Below are 22,387 nucleotides of genomic sequence, written 5' to 3'. Positions count from 1 at the left end.
AATTGCACTTTTTGTGCAAAGTTGCATTGTTGAAAGTTGTAAAAGTTGCTCAAATTTACAACTTAGTGGAAAAAAGGTCGTGGGATCGAACTGTCTGCTCTATTAGCTCTAAGTGGCTAGGTAAACCCTATCCTCAACCTCATCATGTCCCCTTTAGCGCTTGAACATTCTCGGGCACGCCGAACCAGAATGTCCCCAAGGGTCACTAAATCCCATAGGGCTGCGATCTTTGATGGGGCATTTCTTGGAGCTCGTGTGAGGTATGGATGCCATTCTAGTTCCTACAGGACTGTGTTGCAAAGACCTACAATAAATTCTCTCACTTTTGGAGATCACATTTCGTTGTCATTTTACAATGCCATCTCAGGTGATGCTAAAACTTGCAGTGTTGGCTAGTACAAAGTTGCCAACTACCAAATCTCTCTCACCTTTCATCGTGGGATCGAATTGTATGCTCTATTAGCTCTGAGTGGTCGAGTAAAACCTATCCTCAACCTTGTCATGTCCCCTTCAATTCTCGAACATTCTCAGGCATGCCGAACCGGAATGTCCCCAAGGGTCACTAAATCCGACATGGATGCGATCTTTGATGAGGCATATCTCAAAGCTCATGTGAGGTATGGATGCAATTCTATTTCCTACAGGACCATGTTGCAGAGACCTACAATAACCTCTCTCAGTTTTTGGAGATCACATTCCATTTTCATTTTACAATGCCATCTCGGGTGATGCTGAAACTTGCAGTGTTGGCTAGTACAAAGTTGCCAATTTCCAAATCTCTCTCACCTTTCATCGTGGGATCAAATTGTCTACTCCATTAGCTCTAGGTGGCCAGGTAAACCCTATCCTCAACCTTGTCATTTCCCCTTCAGTGCTCAAACATTCTTGGGCACGCCGAACCGGAATGTCCCCAAGGGTCACTAAATCCCACAGGGTTGCGATCTTTGACAGGGAATATCTCAGATCTCATGTGAGGTATGGATGCAATTCTAGTTCCTATAGGATCATGTTGCAGAGACCTAAAATAACCTCTCTCACTTTTTGGAGATCACATTTTTTTTTCATTTTACAATGCCATCTCGGGTGATGCTGAAACTTGCAGTGTTGGCTAGTACAAAGTTGCCAACTACCAAATCTCTCTCACCTTTCGTCGTGAGATCGAAATGTCTGCTCCATTAGCTCTTGGTGGCTAGGTAAACCCTATCCTCAACCTCATCATGTCCCCTTGAGCACTTGAACATTCTCAAGCACGCTGAACCAGAATGTCCCCAAGGGTCACTAAATCCCACAGGGCTGCAATCTTTGACGAGGTATATCTCGGAGCTCGTGTGAGGTATGGATGTGATTCTAGTTCCTAAAGGACCATGTTGCAGAGAACTAAAGTAACCTCTCTCACTTTTTAGAGATCACATTTCATTTTCATTTTACATCGCCATCTCGGGTGATGTTGAAACTTGCAGTGTTGGCTAGTACAAAGTTGCCAATTGCCAAATCTCTCTCACCTTTCGTCATGGGATCGAACTGTCTGCTCCATTAGCTCTAGGTGGTTGAGTAAATCCTATCCTCAACCTCATCATGTCCCCTTTAGTGCTCAAAAATTCTTGGGCACGCCGAATCGGAATGTCCCTAAGGGTCACTAAATCCCACAGAGTTGCGATCTTTGACAGGGCATATCTTGGAGCTCGTGTGAGGTATGGATGCGATTCCAGTTCCTATAGGACTATGTTGTAGAGACCTACAATAAAATATCTCTCTTTTTGGAGATCACATTCTGTTTTCATTTTATAATGCCATCTCGGGTGATGTTGAAACTTGCAGTGTTGACTAGTACAAAGTTGCCAACTGCCAAATCTCTCTCACCTTTCGTCGTGGGATTGAACTGTCTGCTCTGTTAGCTCCGGGTAGCCGAGTAAACCCTATCCTCAACCTATTAAACAAATATTTGTAGACCACTATTAATTCTATCTCTCTAATGACTTGTCGAATGTCTTTTGTTGCATGAAAATGATCACCACTTGAACCATTGATAATTACAAAAACTCTTGCACCCTCTAAAAAAGACATATTCCATTTACATCATTTCTTAACGAAGCCAAATTTTATCATAACTTTGTGCAAGAAATCCCTTTGAAGCCTATCATAAGCTTTCATCATAGTCAGGTTAATGACACATGAGTGAAGGGAGTTGTTTTTTAATGGAATGCAATACTTCATGAAAAACTAATGCACCATCCGTAGTTTCTCTTCCAAAAATAAACTCCCTTCTATTTAGAAACAATCAAAGGGGGAATATACCTTCAATTTTCTCATCCCGAGATAGAATGCCATTGAAATCCTAGGCACAATAAATTTATCATCTTCAATGGTGGAAATAGCCTAAGAATAGGAATTCAAAAGTTATGTCTTATCACCACATGTAGAAGTAGGGCCATATATATTGAGCATTGTGAATGACATACCAAAATTACTAACAAATACTTGCCACTAGTTAGGAAAAGATTGAATATATAGCAGTGCAAGATTTATGGTTCTAAAGAATACATGAACCACCTAAAGCACGTGCAACATGAACATGAAATGAGTTCCACTTAGTCAACTTTGCAATAATAGAAGAATATGATTATTGAGACATTTTTTTTTTTTGAAACAAAATTACATCAGCACCACATGCATCAAGTTAGATTAGAGAGAAAATCTTTTGTCTGACATTTCATGAAAGGTCCCTCATTCTTCTAAGGAGTGCCTTTTGCACTCCTTTTCCTTTTGCTATCTATCAAATTTTTATCCAGCATAGCTTGAATACCAAGGTCAATTTTCTCCTTAATCTTTTAAGCATTAGATTTTCTTTTTTGTCTCTTACAAGTAGACACTCGAATTGAATCAAGCATGGGAGTTTGATGTGGAGAATAGCTTTGCAAAGGATCAAAATTCTTCTTAGAGTCCTTATTCGCAAAATATGACTTACTAATAGGCACCTTATGCACAACCAAGTCAGAATTAGTTAAATCCTTATAGAAATTATCAACTATTATAGGACTGTAATGAATAAAAGGAAACATTATTGGGGTTGCATCGATTAGTAACTATCACTATTCCCTTAAATAATAATGAACACTATTGTATACGCATAGCCAAAACTAAACAAAATTGTTGTTTCAAATGTTGTCATAGGGACACTAGCTAAATAGCCTAATATTTGCACAACAAAAAGTGGGTAAAGTAAGACAAACCTTTAATTGATGAGAAAAATAAGAAATCTAAGGAGGAGATGGCTTTAGTGCAACCAATTATATCACCAAGTACAAGATCAATCACATTACAAGACAAGAAAAAGATAAAAAAGAGTAGAAGAGATCAGGTAATATTAGATGACGCTATCATACTTTCAATCTATGATCATACAAAATTGGATTTTGATGCTATGATAAATTATGGAGAATTGTGAAGGGGAAAGATGCAAAAGAAAAAGATAGGAAGTGAAGTACAAACAAGTATTATAAGATTTAAAGGACATCTTATTACAAATTGTTCTAGATGCACTAGCCAATGACAAACCTCCAATGATTGATCAATTAAGTTTACTTGTAAAATAGGTAAATGCACCTGATGTTGATGTTAATGAAAATTTGATACAATTAGAAGAGAAAAGAATAGAGAAGAAGATTAAGGAGAAACTAAATGAGTCCATTACTGCTCAACAAGTTGAACTTGGTGGTATTACAACCAAGCTAGAAAATATTCTTAAGGAGATAATCCACCTACTCCAATAGTTATGTGATGTACTACATTTGACACAATATATTTTAAAGAAAGTTGAAAAATATTGATGAGGATTTAAAGAATAATGTTTCTAAGTTAACTAAGGTACCTTAGTTAATCCAGGTTGATTGAAGTAAAGACATGGACAAGATGAGAAGAAAAAGTCCTGAATTTCAAGCACTCTTGATACCTTACTTGTAACTCATACAAAAGAATGTTAATAAGGTTAGATAACTTATTCTTACTCCTAAAATGTCTATTATTTAACATGTGATTGAACTTTGAATGGAGATACATCCACAACACTTGGCATTGGATGGCCACTTGGTAAATATTAAGCCTATCTCTCTAATATTTGTAGACCACTATTTTGTTGGATAGAGTAATTTCAAACTATTTATTTCTTTAATGGAGTTCCTAATAAATCTCAAGGTACTCATTTAGGTGACCAATTGCTAGGAGTCCACGGATATTGCCTGATAAAGTCTATTGCCAATCAATATTGTATCAAAAATTCAAACTAATTAGGTATTGAATTAAACTTGATAAACAAATGATAGAGAAGGAAAACTTTAAACATGAACAAGATCATAAATCATATGACAATGACATATTTCAAATGATTAACTTATGCTTAAACAATGATAAAGTTTATTGCTAATCAATATTCTATCAAAGTTTTTAATAGATTAGGTATTGAATTTAATTTCATACATGCACATATCTAATTTAATGTCATACACAAACATATCTAATTTAATGTCATACATGAACAAACATGAACAAACATATCATATCATATGTCATATATGAACACACATATCATATATTAACCAATAATGTCATAAGTCGAATAATATCATACATCAAATATAGAATGTCATATACATCAAATGTGTATCGAATATGTCCATTGATGCCTATATATATACATGTATAGATCAACTACATCTTTTCCTTCCCACAAGGGGAAGGAAACAAGTCTCTCGATGTCCTTTTCTGTCGTGTGGTGGGAGACGGTGGAGATGACGAGGGCCTCCTGGTATGCTCACTTGACCACTTGTTGAGGCTCTTCTCTAGCTCCAACTGATACAAAGAAAGAAGATATGAATCAATATTTATTATATGTTGAAATTAAATATATGTACACACAAAATCAATTATTTTCTTACCGCCAACAAATAGTCACTCTGTAAGTTCACCTCAAATGCTCATGGACGATCAGGCATGATGAGACCCTACAACAATTCAATAAATATAATCACTTATAAATACACATATCACCAACAAAAATATTGTACCCAAGTAAATATCACCAAAGTCATCTTATACCCACCAATTCCAACCCAAGTTTTGATTGTGGGTCCAAGATATTTAGAGTGTGTGAAATTTGATCTAACAACTTATTTTTGGGTCTAGAGAGAAAATACATGTCATAAATGGTAAGATAAGGTCCAATGAATGAAAGGAATTATTTGATTGAAGTTGAAATAGAGAAGCACACTTATAGATAAGGGTAACCTTGATTTTTTAAAGAAAATGAATCAATATAGGACTTAAATAATAATTTGAAAGTCCAATGAGTGTTAGGAGAGTGTGAAATCAATGTAGGAACCCATAATGTATATTAAAATGGGGCTAAAATTAATACCAAATAAGTGTTCTTACTTTTTCAAATGATACATGTAGTCCCCACTTTATTGGAAGCATGTGTCCACCTCATGCACACAATAAAGTAGAAGAAAAAAAGAGAAAGAGGTAAAGATTTTGGGAAAACTACAAGGAGATTAAATATCACCAAGTTGAAGGAAAAAAGCTCCCAAACCAAGAATATTAACTATTACATTCATTTGGAAGGATACATAAAAGAACAAAAAAATCCTAAAGCTTACTAAGATTCCAAGTCAACTAGTTGAAGAGACCTCACTCAAGAAAATGTCTCAATCTCAAGCATCGTGTTGAAAAAGCTATAGCAAAAGCTCAAGTGGTCACTTGAGAAAAGAAAGAGCAAAAATAAAAGATAAGAAAATACTCAATGATTTATCCCACTAGCATAGCTATAAGAGTATGAAAAGAAGAGAGAAGGGCCATGAATCCAAAAGTATAGTAAATTATCTTATCCAAGTTTATTTTGTATGAGAAGAGGAGGAGGACGAGAATGAAAGAATGTAGAATTTTGTTATGCTAGTTCCATTCATCCCAAAGAAATAGTGAAGGAGAGTTGATGGTGTTGATTCCAAAAACTATAGTTTCTTTGAATCCTAAGGATATCCCTAGTTCTATTATCAAGTTCAACATTTGACTTTGGCCTATGAATAATATTAGTTTAAAACAAAAATTCTCCTGCACTTATGACTCTACTAGACCAAGGTGAGTATATATAATCATCAATTATATCTTTAAACTTGACTATTATTTATAGAAAACATATAACTTCCATCTTGTAGGTCCTACTCCTAGTTGTAATCAACTTGGAATACAACTATTCTTCTATTCCTATCTTTACTTTTAATTTCATTATCTCCTACTCTTAGTCCTCATACCTTTATTTGATTTTCCTACTTCTTCTCTACTTCTAACTTGAATATGTGCTCCTAGTTCTTCTTTATCTAATTCTTTCATTGCCACTTCTACCTTCACTCCTAGTTTTTGAATTAAAAGTAGCCAAAACTAGGGGGCTGACCCTTTAGTAACAAACTAACCTACTATCAATAGATAACCATTAAACAAAACTACCCCTTACCACTTAGTAAAACAAAAACAAGGTTTCAATCCATAATTAAAAGAGTATCAGTAGGCGTAACATACATACTGCTTGTGTAAAAACCATAAAAGCTATAGCAATATATAAATAAAGGTTAACATTAGAAATTTTGAGATTAACTATTATAAACAACAACTAAAACAAAGAAAATTCTTTCATACCTCCGTCAGTGGCTGTGAGCTAGCCACAGTTGTGACCACTCCACTATCAATAGACTGTCGCAGATGAGGAGGTGTGTCCAACATCATGAGCTGCATGTCATACAATACACGTTACATCTAACATGAAACATAAAATAAATATAATCAAATGAATTAAATTAACATGAAATAACTGTACCTATGTGAAGCTCGTATGATGTCTATGCTCCGAGTCTGTGGTAAAGGTTGAGGGTCCTGTGGAGAACTGATGCACATGCATAATTTTTTTTTCAATCCTTAATATGATTACGTAATAAATATATGTATTAATTAAAATGATTAAATCGATACATACCTCAGGACTCATGGAAGGGACAAAAAATGGGCCTGGAGGATCACTGCTAGGCCCAACAACACTCTGACCCTGAATTTTGAACAATGTTAATAGATGCTAATTAATTAATCATTCACTATACATATGAAATGTGATCAAAATAGTAAATTATAATTGTAATTTACTTGTGTCAATGCCAAATGTGTCGTTCAAGAACTGATCGGTGATAAGCCCATCATCTGCACCATCTCCAGTATGAGTGCCAAATGTGCATAGGGATCCGCATGAAGTGCACATGTGACCACGACGCATAGAAGGCTCCCCCTAAACTAATGGGCTCGTGGAATGAATGAGGGTCTGCGTCAAAGCATTAATGGTACCTAGAGTGCTGGCCTCTAACTTTTCCTTCACAACTGAAGGAATAGTCACATGCTTGCGCTGTGGCATGACCACAGGTGCCCTAACTACATTAGGGTCATGACGTTCTCTCGACCTCTCAAATGATGACTCCCCACCTCTACCCTGGGAGTCTAATATATCAAAATAATTGGGGATCTCCCCAAGGATAGACTCACAATATAAATTCTTCAAAAAATACATGGGGACCTCGTGATTGTTGTAAGGAAGGGCATCAAAAACCATCCACCATCTATCCCAAAAATTATTTATAATAGCATCATGTATGCACCAATGGATGGGGAATCGTTTAGTACCCTCTCTAACTGTATTTTGCTCATCGAGTTTTCTAAATAATGCACATATACTACCTTTTGGTATTTCTTCTTTTTTAACATCTTCATATGATAATTTATTTGCATAAATCTTTTTTGTTCATCCCTCTTAACCTACCAAATATCTAACTGACCACTAACTGAGGCTATCTGGGTGTTAATGGATTCGAGGGATGATACCAATTGAGCCCTCATTGGATTGGTTTGTCCGAATTCTTTCAACCGAGCAATGAGTCTTCTAATTCAATTTTGCCTCTCACTATTTCATTTATTATATTTTCTTGTGTGCTTGACGGAGGTCTTGCAATTGGTTTAGGTTGTGGAATTTGTTGTTCTTCTTGAGGTGGGTTTTGGTTTTGAGGTTCTTGAGGGTTTTGATGTTCTTGTTGATTTTCCAGTTGATTATGGACATTTCCTAATAAAAAATCAATTGAAATCCAAATAAATAAACAAATCTAAATAAAATTTGTAAAAATCCTACAAAACAATATAAAAAACCTACAAAACAATATGAAAAACATATCAAGCAATGCAAAGTTAGGTTTGTATCACTTACGGCGTCATCGTGGGTGCGCTTGTGATCTTGGATTTTGACGATGAGGAATCATTTTGGCAAATGGTGGTGAAAATGCTATGTTTCCAACTCACGTATGCTCTACTCGCTGTAGGAGTAGAAGAAAATACTGATGAAAATGATGGGCTACGGGTCTGCAGCCCATCATATACACTTTTTTTGTTTTGGTAATAGAGCGCACACACTATAGCACACACGCGCTATGGCTTGGGTAACCCAAGCCATAGCACGTGCACACATGTGCGTGCTATTTAAAATAGGAAAAAAAAACTACTTGTCACCTTTTTGGCACCACAAGTCAGTGCATTGACCCCCTAAACTAAATGTTCATCTCTTCCACAAGTTGATAATCTACTTGGATATCCCTCATGTTTGAGGGGTTATCCTTTTACGAATTTATTTCACAAAATCTCACACACTCTCATGGAGGATTCACAAAAGTCATTGGTTGGTGATGGCCATTTGGGGAGTTTTATGTTGACTTATGTTTCACTACTAGTGTTAACTTGATAGTTAGCTAGAATAGAAAAGAGTGTTGGCAATGTTCTACATATAGGAGGAGGGTGAAATTCCTTCCTCCCCTTCACTAATTTTTTCCTCTCCTCATAAAATTAGAGATGGAATCTCAATGCACTTTACTAAACCAAAGGGTGAGATGATTGGATAGGTAATGGGATCCACCCATCCTAAGATGGAGGTTGTAACTTCTTTATAAGGGATTCAAGAAAAAGGTTTGTCACTTTTCTTGAGCTTGGCTAACAATCCCTATAACTTGATTTGTCTAATTTCTCCCTCGAGCCTCTAGAGTTTGCACTACAAAGGAATAGTAAATTTCTAGACGAAGAAAATAAGATTTAAAAAAAAGATGTGGGAGAAGAGAATAATAAAGACATGTCATAAACGAGAAACTAAGGAACTAAGGAAATTGCAAGGGAAATTGTTAATGGAGGGAATATAACCCTAGATTCCAATGTCAAACATAAGAAATAAAGTTCAACTCTTGGAATTTGAGAGGCCTCAACAATCCCCATAAATAAAATACTTTGAAATACTACATAATTTTTTTTATGGGAATATTATCCTCCTTTAGGAAGCTAAACTAATTTTTCAATCTTTATGTATTATTATTGATAAAGTGTATCCTATATCCTCCTTCTTTGTTAGTGATTCTAGTAGGTGTCAAGAGGAGTTTTCATCTCTTGAAATATCTTGGTGGTTTCTATTTCCATTCATTCTATGGCTTGGAATCTTATCACCATCTATTGTCCTAATACTCAGGTTGGTAGGTTGGTTCTCTAGAATGATATTTCCTCTCTTATTTTGGATGGCTCAAACTCATTATGGGTACTTCAAATCATTCATTTTTCCTACTAGAAAAATTGGTGGGAGTATGGATTACGTTGAAAACATGGTAGACTTATCCAACTTTATAAATAAAGAAGGGTTATATGATTTGAACTTGTTGGACACCTCTTTTACCTCCATCATTGTAATAAGAAGGGGTGAAAGGTCATCCAAGTTAAGTTGGACTAATTTATGGTCCCAAATACTTAGGACCTAATATGTAATGCTCTATAATCATAGCTCACTTATTTTATAATAGATTGGCAGGTCCCCCTCTAGCATGCCTTATTTTAGGAGTGATATCATGTATCCCTCTTATCCTCTATTATGAAATTGTAGTTAGAATCAATGAAACACTACTATAAAGTGTATTGATATATTTAAAATTTTCCAAAAAAATGAAATTAGAAGACACATAGTGGAAATGAGAATAAAAAAATGCATTTGGAGACATCTTTAAGAATAAATGGATATCACTTCTAATCTATAAATCCTATAAGATGTTACTGATAAAGGGTTGTTAGTCTTAATGGATTATATTACTAAGATGGGGGTGAATTAGTGATCAACTAATTAAAAAAATTTACTACATCTTAAACCCTTATTATAGTGCTAACCAAATAACAACAAATGATAACATCAAATACATAAACAGATTCACAAGGTAATGTAGTACATTGGCAAAAAGATTTTTTTTCATGGAAACTCAACTTTGGTAAAAATTATGATGATAATTAGTACCCACAAATTGTGCACTCTTCCAAAGTATTCCCTATTAGGAGCTTAACCCAACTAGGAGTTTACAAAGACACTATTAGGTGCCACCCAGTTAAAAGATTTTCCTCTAGCCATGTTAGGAGATTTACCCTATGAAGAGTAGCCTTGTTAAAGGACTTAGAACACTTCTTATTACTTTTCCACTTCACCTTCCCTCCCAAATTTTACAATAATTCAAAAGGTGTCAAGCAATTTGACTAGCCATGTGTTGGATACAATCATTAAATTGTATGTTGTCTTTAATGTTACAAAAATATCAAGTCTTAACCTAGCAATCAGTGTTAGTTGAGCTTACTCAAGCATTGAAGGAAGTTTCCTATGTATGTCGAGTGTTCCAGAAAATACAACACAAAACCAGTGTTAACTGAGTTCACTCAGTTACCAAAGGAAGTTGACATGGAACCAATATTAATCGAGCTCACTTGGTTACCAAAGGAAGTCTAAAGGAAAGTCATTTCTAAGTTAGTGTTAACCAAGTTTGGTTGGCTATCAAAGGATTTTCCCATATCAATATATTTGATCTGACAACTTTGTTGGTTAGCTCTAGCTGACTCATGTGATGAAATTTATTTGTTTGAAAGTAAATTCAAGCCAACTTGACAAGGTAAATCATATAAATATAAATTCAAGTTGAGGATTTAATTGTGAGGAAGCATGGGATTGAAAAGATAAATCAAGGAAGTGAATTGGAAGGATATTAGAGTATCTAAGTTGACCAAGCTACAAATAACATTCTGATCAAGGAGGATCAAGTATTCAAGCCAAAGTAGAGATTTGAAATCAGCAAAGGCAGTTGCATCAACAATCAGGTCAAGTCATTGTTACTATTTAATAATTGTAATAGTGAATCAAATCTCCTAACAGAGTTAGCCTAACAGCTATTTTCCAAATCCTCTAACAAGGTGGCATTTCTAGATTGAAGTGTCTAAAGACCTCTAACAAGGCCACTCCTAATAGGGTGAAAAAAATCCTTTGAAAGGGTCACACCTAATAGTGTGTTTTGTAAGCTTTAATAGGATTGGCTCCTAATAGGGCTCACTTTAGAAGAGTGAAAACAATACCAAGTTGCAATTGGTCACTTTTTCCAAATTGGGTTTCCACATTAAATATTGGTGTCTCTTGTATTCATGCTATTTTCTTTATGATTCTATAAATAAGTTAATTAAGGTTAAACACACTAAACATATTAAGAAGTGATTATTTCAGTGTTTACAAAGTGACAATAATTCCTAGTGTAAACCAAGTGTTCCTATGTTAATCGAGTTACAACAACATTTCAGTTTCATCAGAGTTTCGTTGTGTATTGCACTGGCATATTAAGGGATCTTGGATTTGTTTTGGTGGTAACTGATTCAACCCTCCCCTCTCAGTTACTCCTCTTATATTTCCAACACCATGTACTTGTCAACCTCTGATTTTTTCACTAAAATTCTTCATTCCACTTCACTATAATGACTGGCCCACTAAACTAACTACTTCTAAGGAGTAGTCCAACAACATTAATCCTTACATAAGATATTCAATGAATATTTGGACTAATTTATATGAGTGATGAAGGATACTCCCCTTAATAACACAAACACATAACATAAATAGAGAAACAATAACAAATTGCAAGATTTGAAAATTGGCTTCCTATTATTTCCAAAAGTATGGAATTATAAATTTCATAAATAGTACATAGAAAATCACATGGGAATTTTCCTTACAATATTATATAAGCTAGACCCACCACCAACATTCCAGAACTATCCTAGACAATACTACATTCAATCTTTGTACAGGCAATTTAACACCACCCAAGAAGGTTCTAGAAATTTAGCACTAGACCTTGAGGTCAACCAAACCAAAATTATTAAGATTTTTCATATTTTATTAAATTAGAGTAGGGCCCAACTCCTTTGGGTGGTGGCCCAAGTGCAAGTCCTTTTCTCCTAGAATCTTGTGAGGATTTGGTGGCTCTTGCATAGGTTTTATCTATGGATAGGTGGATACTAATGATGCGGGTGACTCCCTAGAGAGGGAAACCAGTCTTTCCTTCCTCCACTTTGCTAAACAAAAAGCTGACTCTTTCCTTTAAGTTGACTCTTGGTTATATAATGAAATAATGGGGCTGAAGAAGAAAGTGGATACATTGCAACATAACTAGGAGGCTGATTGGCCTGTTATTCAACACTTGCACGTGCAAATGGGAGACATCCCAAAAAAACTAAAGGACCACAAGCAGAATCTTAGACTGCTCATTAGGGAAAGTGGAACAAAAATGGAGCAAGTTACCTCAACCATCTATGCAGCTGCGGCAACTCTGGGTAAAAGAGTTAATGAAGGAACCATATCTTCGGAGGGCCCAAGCAAGAGGACAAGATAGAGTTTGAGGAAAAAAGCTTTGATTGATGCTACTTCTTCGACTGCTAACTCCATCCAGGATACGGCTAAGATTGGTAAGGAGGCTATGAAGATGATTATAGAATTGTAATAGTTTCCTGGGTCTTCTTTTCTGGTCAGGTTCCTGTGCAGGTCCTGTTTGCTGGCTGGTTCTTCTGGTTCCTGTGTTTGGTCCTAGTTTTTGGATTTTAGTTTTTTATATATGCTGTCAGTTCCAGGTCCTTATAAAACCTTGGTTTATTATCTAGACTTTATTAGTGGTTTCAGGTCCCTGTAAAACCTGGTTTTGATGCTACTTTTTAGTAGGTTTATGGACTCTTTCCTTTTGGTTAGCGTGTTTTTTCCTTTTTTGAGGGTGTAAAAGGGTTTTGGGATCCCTTCAAAACCTGTTTTTACTGTAATCTAAAACATTGATGATCCCTAACAAGTGATTTTGTTAGCCCCAACTGATAATGTTGATTAATGTATGTCAAAGTGTCATATTAGTTATTATTTTATCATTGATGTCAAGCCTTAATTGGTAAGACATTATGATAATTCAGTAGAAATGCCATATCATTTGATTGCTTAAGCAGATTTGAAGAAAGTATAATGATGATGTAAGTTTTCATCAATGTACAGTATTTAATGGGAAATTAAGTGTGTTAGACTCCAATAGTATAATGTTAGTTTGACATGATTTGATGAAGTGTTGAGATCATGTATAATAAAGACATTTTGGTCGGTAAATGAAGAATCCTAGTATCAATTAAACTACTATAGCAGAAACTGAGCACCTAATAAAGAAGTGAAGGATGTGCATCATTAACTTATTAAGATATATTTTAACCAAGCCTAGTATTGATGAAGTGGATGTAATATCATCTCAATAATGGAAAGGAAAAATAGTTTGGAAAAAAATTAATCTAAGGCTGACGTTTGGTGAAAATAAAGATTACTTGAGAAGTTTCAAAGATAAGGATGAAGCTAGTTATAAGATTAATGGATAGATAATGTCAATGACGATTTGATGAAGTAGATTTAATGATTTGAATTGGAGCACAAATTTCAAGGTGAAGGTGTGTTACTTGAGTGTCTAGATCCAATGAATCTGAGCTAGATGAATATCAGGCGATTGTGATTAAGTAACAAAAAATAGAAGAATGTGGTGAAGTAAAAAATGTTTTCTATTTAAGGGATGAATTCATTGTTTATTGTAGTTGATTAAGTTGAAGAAGGAAGGTGTTAGCTAAAGGATAACCAAATAGAACTACATTCTGAATATCAAGAAAGAGAAATGCTAAGTTGATGTTTGAGTGAGTAGATTAGCCAAAATGAAGAGGAAGAAAGAGGAAAGAGATAGAGTGAAATATAGGTCTAGACAAGCATGGTAGTGCTAAACTTAATAGGTCAGCTCACTAATACTCTCTAACCATTATAGTAGAAAATATCTTAATTGAGTTGACCTAAAAATCTTATTTGTAAATCCATATTATGGTCACATTTTGTTGAATATTTTGTAAGGAATGATAAATTCTAGATGATACTTTGTGAAAAACCTCTAACACCGTCACTTTAACAACATGTTTATAATATTTAACAAGGTTGGCTTCTAACATAGCTCAATTCAGAAGAGTGAAATTTTTGGGTTGTTGATTCCTAGGTGGTTTATCCCTAAACATGGTTTCCACATTGAATGTGTGTCAAAATTGTGTCGATGTTTATTGTGTTGCATGTTGTTTCATGTTTATAGTTTACTACTGCAACTCAATATATGCTAAAAGAATATTCTAATATTTGGTATATGAAGTTAACATTTTCTTGGAAAATAGGTTTAATGCCTAATATGTTTATCAAGCTAGGGATCTGAAAGTTGAAAGAGTTTTAAGTTTGTGTACAAGTGTTTAAAGGCCTCTAGGATAAATGGTTATAACTTTTTCATCCCCAATCTTAGTTTTCCAACTATTGGTATCAAAGATGAATGTTTGAAGGAGAATTTTTGAAGGGACTTGAGCCAAAGATTTGAAGAGGGAGGTTCTTAAGATAAAAAAGGAGAACTTTGCATTATGAAAAAGTAGAATGAGACTATGGAGACAATGTATTAAATTATTTCCATAACAAGTAGTTTGTTTTTAGTTAGTTGGGATGAATAGGTCTAAATATTTTTTGCATCCTTTCATGTTCTATTAGGACACTAGGGCCTTGTATAGGAGATAGAGATCAAAAACCAATTATATACATTATGAACAGAGGATGCATAGTAGAAGTTAGATACTCCAACTTGCTACAGCCTAGTTCTACCTTATTTTTTGAATTAATAAAACATATTGTGTTCATTTCTGAAACATAGGATATTGGTCATTAATTTTTTTTTAATTTAAATTTATCTTGGATTTATACCATTTGTAGAACAAATTTGTAGAAAACAATTGGAAACAAAACTTGTATGCTTATGTATGTTTTTTGAAATTGGTCTTTAGCCTGAAGTTAAATTTAATTATTCAGGGTTTGTTTGGCTTCTCTTTGGTTTATGGTGGCACACCCATCTCTAAGACATAAGATTAATTCAGTAATTGTTAAAGTTGACTCTCTTCTCCAATTTGGAAGGCACTAGTCATATCAAAATTTGAAACTTAAGGATGGTTTTGTCGAAGGTAAATAATCAGTATCAACTCACTTTCATGTACTACTAGATTTTGTTTGAAACCCTCCCCCTTTGTTATAATTTTTTTTTTTATTATAATCAATTTCTCCTTGAGAACTTTTTCCAACTCAATAGCATTGCTAAGTTTGCAGTCACAATCATTATGTCCTCACAAGTTAAGGTACAACCACTTAGGTCTTGTAGATCCTAAAGTGTGGAGATTGAATAAATTTAAGATTCAATATTCTTCTTTGGCTAAAATTGTGTTGAGTTTCCTAGAATCAAGTAGGAAACCTCATAGGAAGTCAACCAAAAATTTATTGTACCAACATATTGGTGACTCTACTAGGGAGAGTTTCTTACAATTCACATTGTGCTATTACCTAGAGATTTTCAATTTTACAAACTAGAAAATTGAGAAAGCAAAATTGTGACTTTATTGGAGCAAGAACTCAAAAGACCTGGCAAGGAGTATTTTTTTCAAAGAGAACCTTTTTGCACTCTACTAGAGTATGAAATTTTGATTGAAGAAAAATTGGCAACTCTACTATTTTGTATTTTCAATTGTTTGTATTTGAAGAATATAAGAAATAAAAAACATTCATCCTTGAATTTTATGTCGGGAAGAAGGTCTGTGCATTCTGAAAAATATTTACAGTATACTTCATAAAAAAGAAGAAGAAAAAATAAGCAATCGACAAATATGTCGTTAACTAGACATGAAAAATTGTAGATAAAGAAAAACATTTGTGTGATGATGATCATATGGATACTCAACATGAAGAAAATTCATTTTTTGAATGGAACTGAAGGTAATTTAAAGACCACAATATTGTAGATGAATCATGTGAAGAAGATGATGATGAAGAAACAAATGAGGATTCTAAAAAGATTACAGAGGCATTACAAATTCTACAGTCTTTGAGAAGGGATACAAAGGTGTTAAAAGGAGTTCCCAAAGAATTACTAGAAAATCTAGCTTGAGAAGAGATGTTATTACTGCACCAAAGTGTAGTAAAGAAAATTTGAATAAAGACAAATCTTAGTCATCTAAATACATCCCTCCTCACAAAAATAAAAAGTCCTCTTTCAATACTATGCATAAAAATCCATTGTATAACAATGAAGAAATGAATAATTTCGCTGGCCAAAATAAAAACTAGGAAAATAAAGTCGAAAACAATCGGAGGAATAATATTGTTAACAATCAAAATAATGTGAGGAGGTTTAAATTTAATCAAAATAACCAATTGGTGAGAGCCCCTATGAACATAGAATGATATAAGCAACTATATATCTTAGGAATAGCAAGTTATCCTAATCCTATATCCAATGATCTAAGAAGCATTATACCTAAATTCTCTAGGGAAGGAGATCAATCTGCATAAATGCATGTCACTAATCTTAAAAGTCCCATTGAAGAATTAGAAGAACATAAGGAAGATGTATTCATGAAATTATTTGTTTAGTCTCTAACCAATGATGTTGCAGAATGGTGCAAAGGGTTGTCTAAAAATTAGATAACTAGTTTGTAGGATTTGGTAGACTTATTCCTTGATCAATTTGGGAATCATACCAACACTTGTTTTGTCTCTCATGAATTAACTAGTATGAAGAATAATTCTAATTAAATTTTTTTTGAATTTAATAAAAGATTCAATAAAGTCTTGAAGAGACTACCTCAATACATTAAGCATATTGACTCCTTTCTCATAAATTTGTATTTACGCAACTTTGAAAGAAAGACACATTATGAGATAAGGTCTCACAGACCCAATACATTGCAAGAAGCCTTTAAAGTGGCTATAACAATTGAAAATGATAAAAAGGTCATAGGTCTGGTTGAAAAAAGAGATCCTAGGTTATTTGATCCCAAAGCACCTAAGAAAAATAAGGAGGAAGATAAGATTGAAAAGATCCTAGAGATGATTAAAGATTTGCATGTGAAGGATAAGAATGAAGGAATAAAAAACAACAGAACTTATAATAAGGGAAGATATAGTATGTAGGACATGCCATATACTACATCATGGAAAGATGGTAAACCTATCACGAACATTGATAATCTTGATCCACTTTAGAGAAATAATCAATATGTTGAGAATGTCCATGGTGTGAAGTATGCAGGATGCCACATTCTCCAGAACAATGTTTAGTGGCTAGGAGGGTTTGTGATGATAACCTTCATTCCAGGCATGGACCACAAATAAATGCTTTTTCCTCATAACCCTTTTGGGGTGAATATTCCTCAGAAGATGAAGATGTTGGCAATATGGTAAGATAGATGTTGTGATAGCTATCATTTATAACATGTATTCAACATTTCATTTATGCATTTATAGTTAGAAAACTGTCTAAGTGTCAAATAGTTTGAAGCAACACAGAGAAAGATGTGATGTGTATGAATGACTCATTGAGAGTTAGCTTATGTGTAGTTGAGGAAAGCTCTATGATACTTGTTGAAGTTAATGAAAGATCAACCCCACAGCTCTAAAGAATCACCTATATGCAAACACCTGTCATAGAAAGAGAGAAGAAAAAGCTATGGAGGCTGGAATTCCAAGATCCATAGATGAGACATTCTTGATTAGCAAAAAAGAGATTATTATTATCAAAAGTGAATGAATAAAATTACAAAGAGATCAAATCCTTATAAAAGGAGATCAAAACCCTAATAGGTAAAACCTAGGTTGCATGATAATAATTAATAAAATAGTTAATTATTATATGCCTAAAGTTTAGTTTAAGTAAACTAGAGATAATAAGTGACTTAATAATTAAATCAAAATGATCTAATTAATAAGGAAATATCTTATTACTCTAACACCCCCCTTAAGATAAACTTAGAGAGTAGCTAAAAACCTAAAAAATATTGTTGAAAGAAAATTGGGTCCTCTCAACAAGCTCTAATAAAGTACCCAAGCACAACCAAATCTCTATAAAGAAGAGAAATAGATAAAACCACATGGGAAAAACCCTACTCCAAAGAGAGATGGAAAGACTATTCCAGAAGATACCTGAACAAAGGATGATCATGAAGAACACTACTGGAGCATGAAGCTACAAACACTGCCAAATTGCTGATCTAAAGAACCTTTACTCTATAGAACATGACTAGGTAGAGAAGACTAAATTTGAAGAGCTGATCAATCAAAGATGGAAGGTATCTTCATGGCCTCCAAAAATAGGAATGAAAGAATGTATATATGATAAGATCCATCTCACCAAAATAAATAGGTATCCAACCACCTTAATCGCCTAGTACATAGGATCAAATATTGAATACATAGCTCACTCCATCGAACTAAGAAAGAAATAAAACCAACATTACCCCCTTATAATGTTAAGAGGTAAGACATAAACACTAAAACTCAATGCAATATCTCCTACAAAAAGAAGAATCAGGAACATCAAGAGTGCAAAAGAAGTACAAACACCTATAGTGGCATGTGTCATTGACACATCATGAGGCTAATATCATGGAAGGAACAATCGCTTGAAAAAGGAAGATGGTGAATATGGCCAACATGAAACCCCCTGAGGCAATTTATAATGTAGTGTAAGTACAAAAAAATAGAAAGATGTCCAAGATCCTAAAATGCAATAGAGTGACACTTTATCTCAGTGTGTTTGCAAAAATACTACAAAAGGATGTCAACAAAGATCAAAAGAGACATAAGACTAAGCAATAGATAGTACAAACCATGAAAAATCATCTAAAACACCAAAATTGATCACCAAATCTAAAACAACCAAGATATCCATCAAAATATAGAAAAGCAAAACAATTGAATGGGATGTGCCTAATGCAGAATTTGGAAAATAGAATGTGTCAAAATATGTCTCTCATAGTGCAAAATAGAACTTTTGAATTTGAGAGCCAAAACAAGCCACCAAACAACATCAAAAATCCAAATAAACTACACCATCATGACAGGCTCATAATCATCTTTCTAACACTTCTTTTGGATCGAAAAACGAGGTCTGAATGAGAAAAAGTTATGGCCAAAAAACCTCATGTAGTTCAAAAAATTGTAAAATTCTCTCAATTTTTAGCAAAAAATCACAAAATTTCCACATCAAGAAATGTGCCAAAATCTTAATTTTCAAAAAATCTCAATTTGTGTGTAAATTTTTGAAAATTTTTACCTTGAGAAATGTGCCAAAAATCTCAATTTCCAAACAAAAAACTTGATTTGTGTACCAAAAATAAAAAATTCACTACATCGGGAAACATGCCCAAAAAATCAAAGAATTGTCACCTCAAGAAACATGTTGAATCTAGGACAAATACTTTTAGCCTCAAATTTCAACTGTGTCCAATATGGACAAATTTTATATGAAAATAGGTGTGTTGGGGCACTCGGAGCTCAACGATGATGTCTATTTCTGCTCAAAGTGTACCAAAAATTGGTGACCCTTAGATTCAATACAAAAAAACTATAAAAAGTGAAACCCTTTGAACAAAAAAAAAAAATCTGAAAGCCAAGCCAAAATTCTCATTAATAAAACATGAGCATGAAGTTCTAGAGCTTTGATATCATGTTGAAGTTGATGAAAGGTCAACCCCACAACTCCCAAGAAACACCTATCACGGAAAGAGAGAAGAAAAAACTATGGAGGTTGAAATTCTTAGTTCCATACATGGGACATTCTTGAGCAAAAAAGAGATTACTATTATCAAAAGTGAATGAATAAAATTACAAAGAGATCAATCGTTATAAAAGGAGATCAAAACCCTAATAGGTAAAACCTAGGTTGCATGATAATAATTAATAAAATAGTTAATTATTATATGCCTGAAGTTTAGCTTAAGTAAACTAGAGATAATAAGTGACTTAATAATTAAATCAAAATGATTTAATTAATAAGGCAATATCTTATTACTATTTAAAGAGGGAGATTGTTGAAAATAGATTAATACAAGTATGATAAATGTGTTTCAATTATTGTTTTGTCATTGATGTCAAACCTCCTTTTTTTGCTGGTAAGACGACTATTTATATGATTTAAGTACTATCACTTGTTTGATTGATGAAGAGGATTTGATCAAAAAAATGTAACAAAAGCACCTAGAAGGAAGTTTGTGTTATGATATAAAAGAGGAGTACAAGAATCAGCTAAGACAGTGATATCATAGTGCATTAACAATCTACTTAAGGTTACAAAAGTTGGTTACACTAAGCAAGTTCAGAAGAACAAGTTAAACAAAATTTGTCTACCAAGCTTGACCGAATGGATAGTAGGTGCCAAGAAAAGTTAGTGTAAGTTGAGCAAAAAATCAATTAGAGCTGAGTAAAAGTTTATTTTAGTGTATGCCAAGCAAAACAGTGGATGTCGAGTAAAGTTTAGTTGATGTTGAGCACCAGTAAACTTTAGTTTGTGTTGAGCGATATTTTAGAGGATGTCAAGTAATTCAGTATGTGTCGAGCATTAGAAACAAGTTAATGCCAAGTGCTAGCATTATCAAAAAGATCACAAATTCAATGGATCTGAGCTGACAATTTTATTTTCTTGGATTGTGTGAACTAGGTGGAAGATAAGATTGATGAGTTGGTGGCACAAAATTCATGGTAAACTATTTTTTAGGCTAATTCAAAGAGGATTGAAGGAGAAGTTTCTAGAAGTGATATAGAATGATGGGTAGATTCATTAAATCATAACTAATCTATCCTAACCCTAAATTAGATGATGGAGAATGAATAGAAAAATATCTTAATTCTCTATTTATAGGGATGGCTTGTCAGAAGCAAGGGTTGTCATGTGTGAGAACCTAAGGAAGACAAGGAATCAAGGGTATTGCTTCATCAAGTGACCTAAGTGAAGAGTATGCATTGGCATGTTAAGCAAGAAGGCTTAAGGGTATGAATGCTTGAAGGGTGAACAAGCTATCAGAGCTAAAATGTGTGAAAGCCAAGCAGAATGGAGAACTGAAATAGAGATCTATAATTTGCAAATGGAGTTGTAAGTTGTTATCAGATCAAAGTCTTATTGTTACTCTCTAATAATTGTATCAATCTAGCATAACTCATTTGGATTAAGGTTGACCTAACAGTCATTTGTAAATCTTTTAGCTAGGTGACATTCCAAGTGAATGGTCTAAAGCCCTCTAACAAGGCTCACTCCTAATAGGGTGATTGAAATCCTTTAACAAGGTCACATTTAACAATGTGTATTATAACCTTTTGTTGGAATACTTTATAATAATTTGGGGGGTGAATTAGTTATCCAAGGTCCAGATGTATAAATAAAACTTTTTAGAGCTTAGTGAACCCATAAAACATTCATATCCATGCATGCATCCATAAGATTATGCAATCACTTAAAACTTGTAGGTTACTATCAAATCAACTTGTAGAAATATAAAGCATGAAACATAACAGATTCATCAACACACTTGACACAATTATTTATGTGGAAACCTAATTTGAGAAAAACCACCAGTAACATGCTACTCCCTTTTGCTCTTCTGAAGTGATGCCCTGTAAAAGGCCAACCTTGGTAAAGGTTACAATACACATTGTTAAATGTGACCCTAAAGTGAGCCTTGTTAAAGGACTTTAGGCCAGTCACTTGTTGAAGAAGATTATTTATTTCAATCATTGTTTTGTCACAAATGTCAAACCTACTATTTGCTAGTAAGACAAGTGCTTATAATGATTCAAGTAATATCACTTTGTAGATTGATGAAGAAGATTTGATCAATAAGATGTAACAAAAGCACCTAGAGGAAAGGTTGAGTTATGATTATGTAATGAAGTATAAGGATCAGTTAAGACAGTGATGACATGATGTATTGATAATCTACTTAAGGTTACAAATGTTGGCTACACTTAGAAAGTTTAAAAGAACAAGTTACACAAAATTTGTCTATCAAACTTGACCAAGTGGATAGTAGGTGCTGAGAAAAGTTAGTGCAAGCCAAGTAGAAAGTCAATTATTTGGAGTGATTTTTT

This window comes from Cupressus sempervirens, chromosome 1, assembly GCF_028749045.1.
Source record: "Cupressus sempervirens isolate cs-2001-9-10 chromosome 1, ASM2874904v1, whole genome shotgun sequence".
Classification (NCBI taxonomy): Eukaryota; Viridiplantae; Streptophyta; class Pinopsida; order Cupressales; family Cupressaceae; genus Cupressus; species Cupressus sempervirens.
This window is presented reverse-complemented; position numbering follows the sequence as displayed.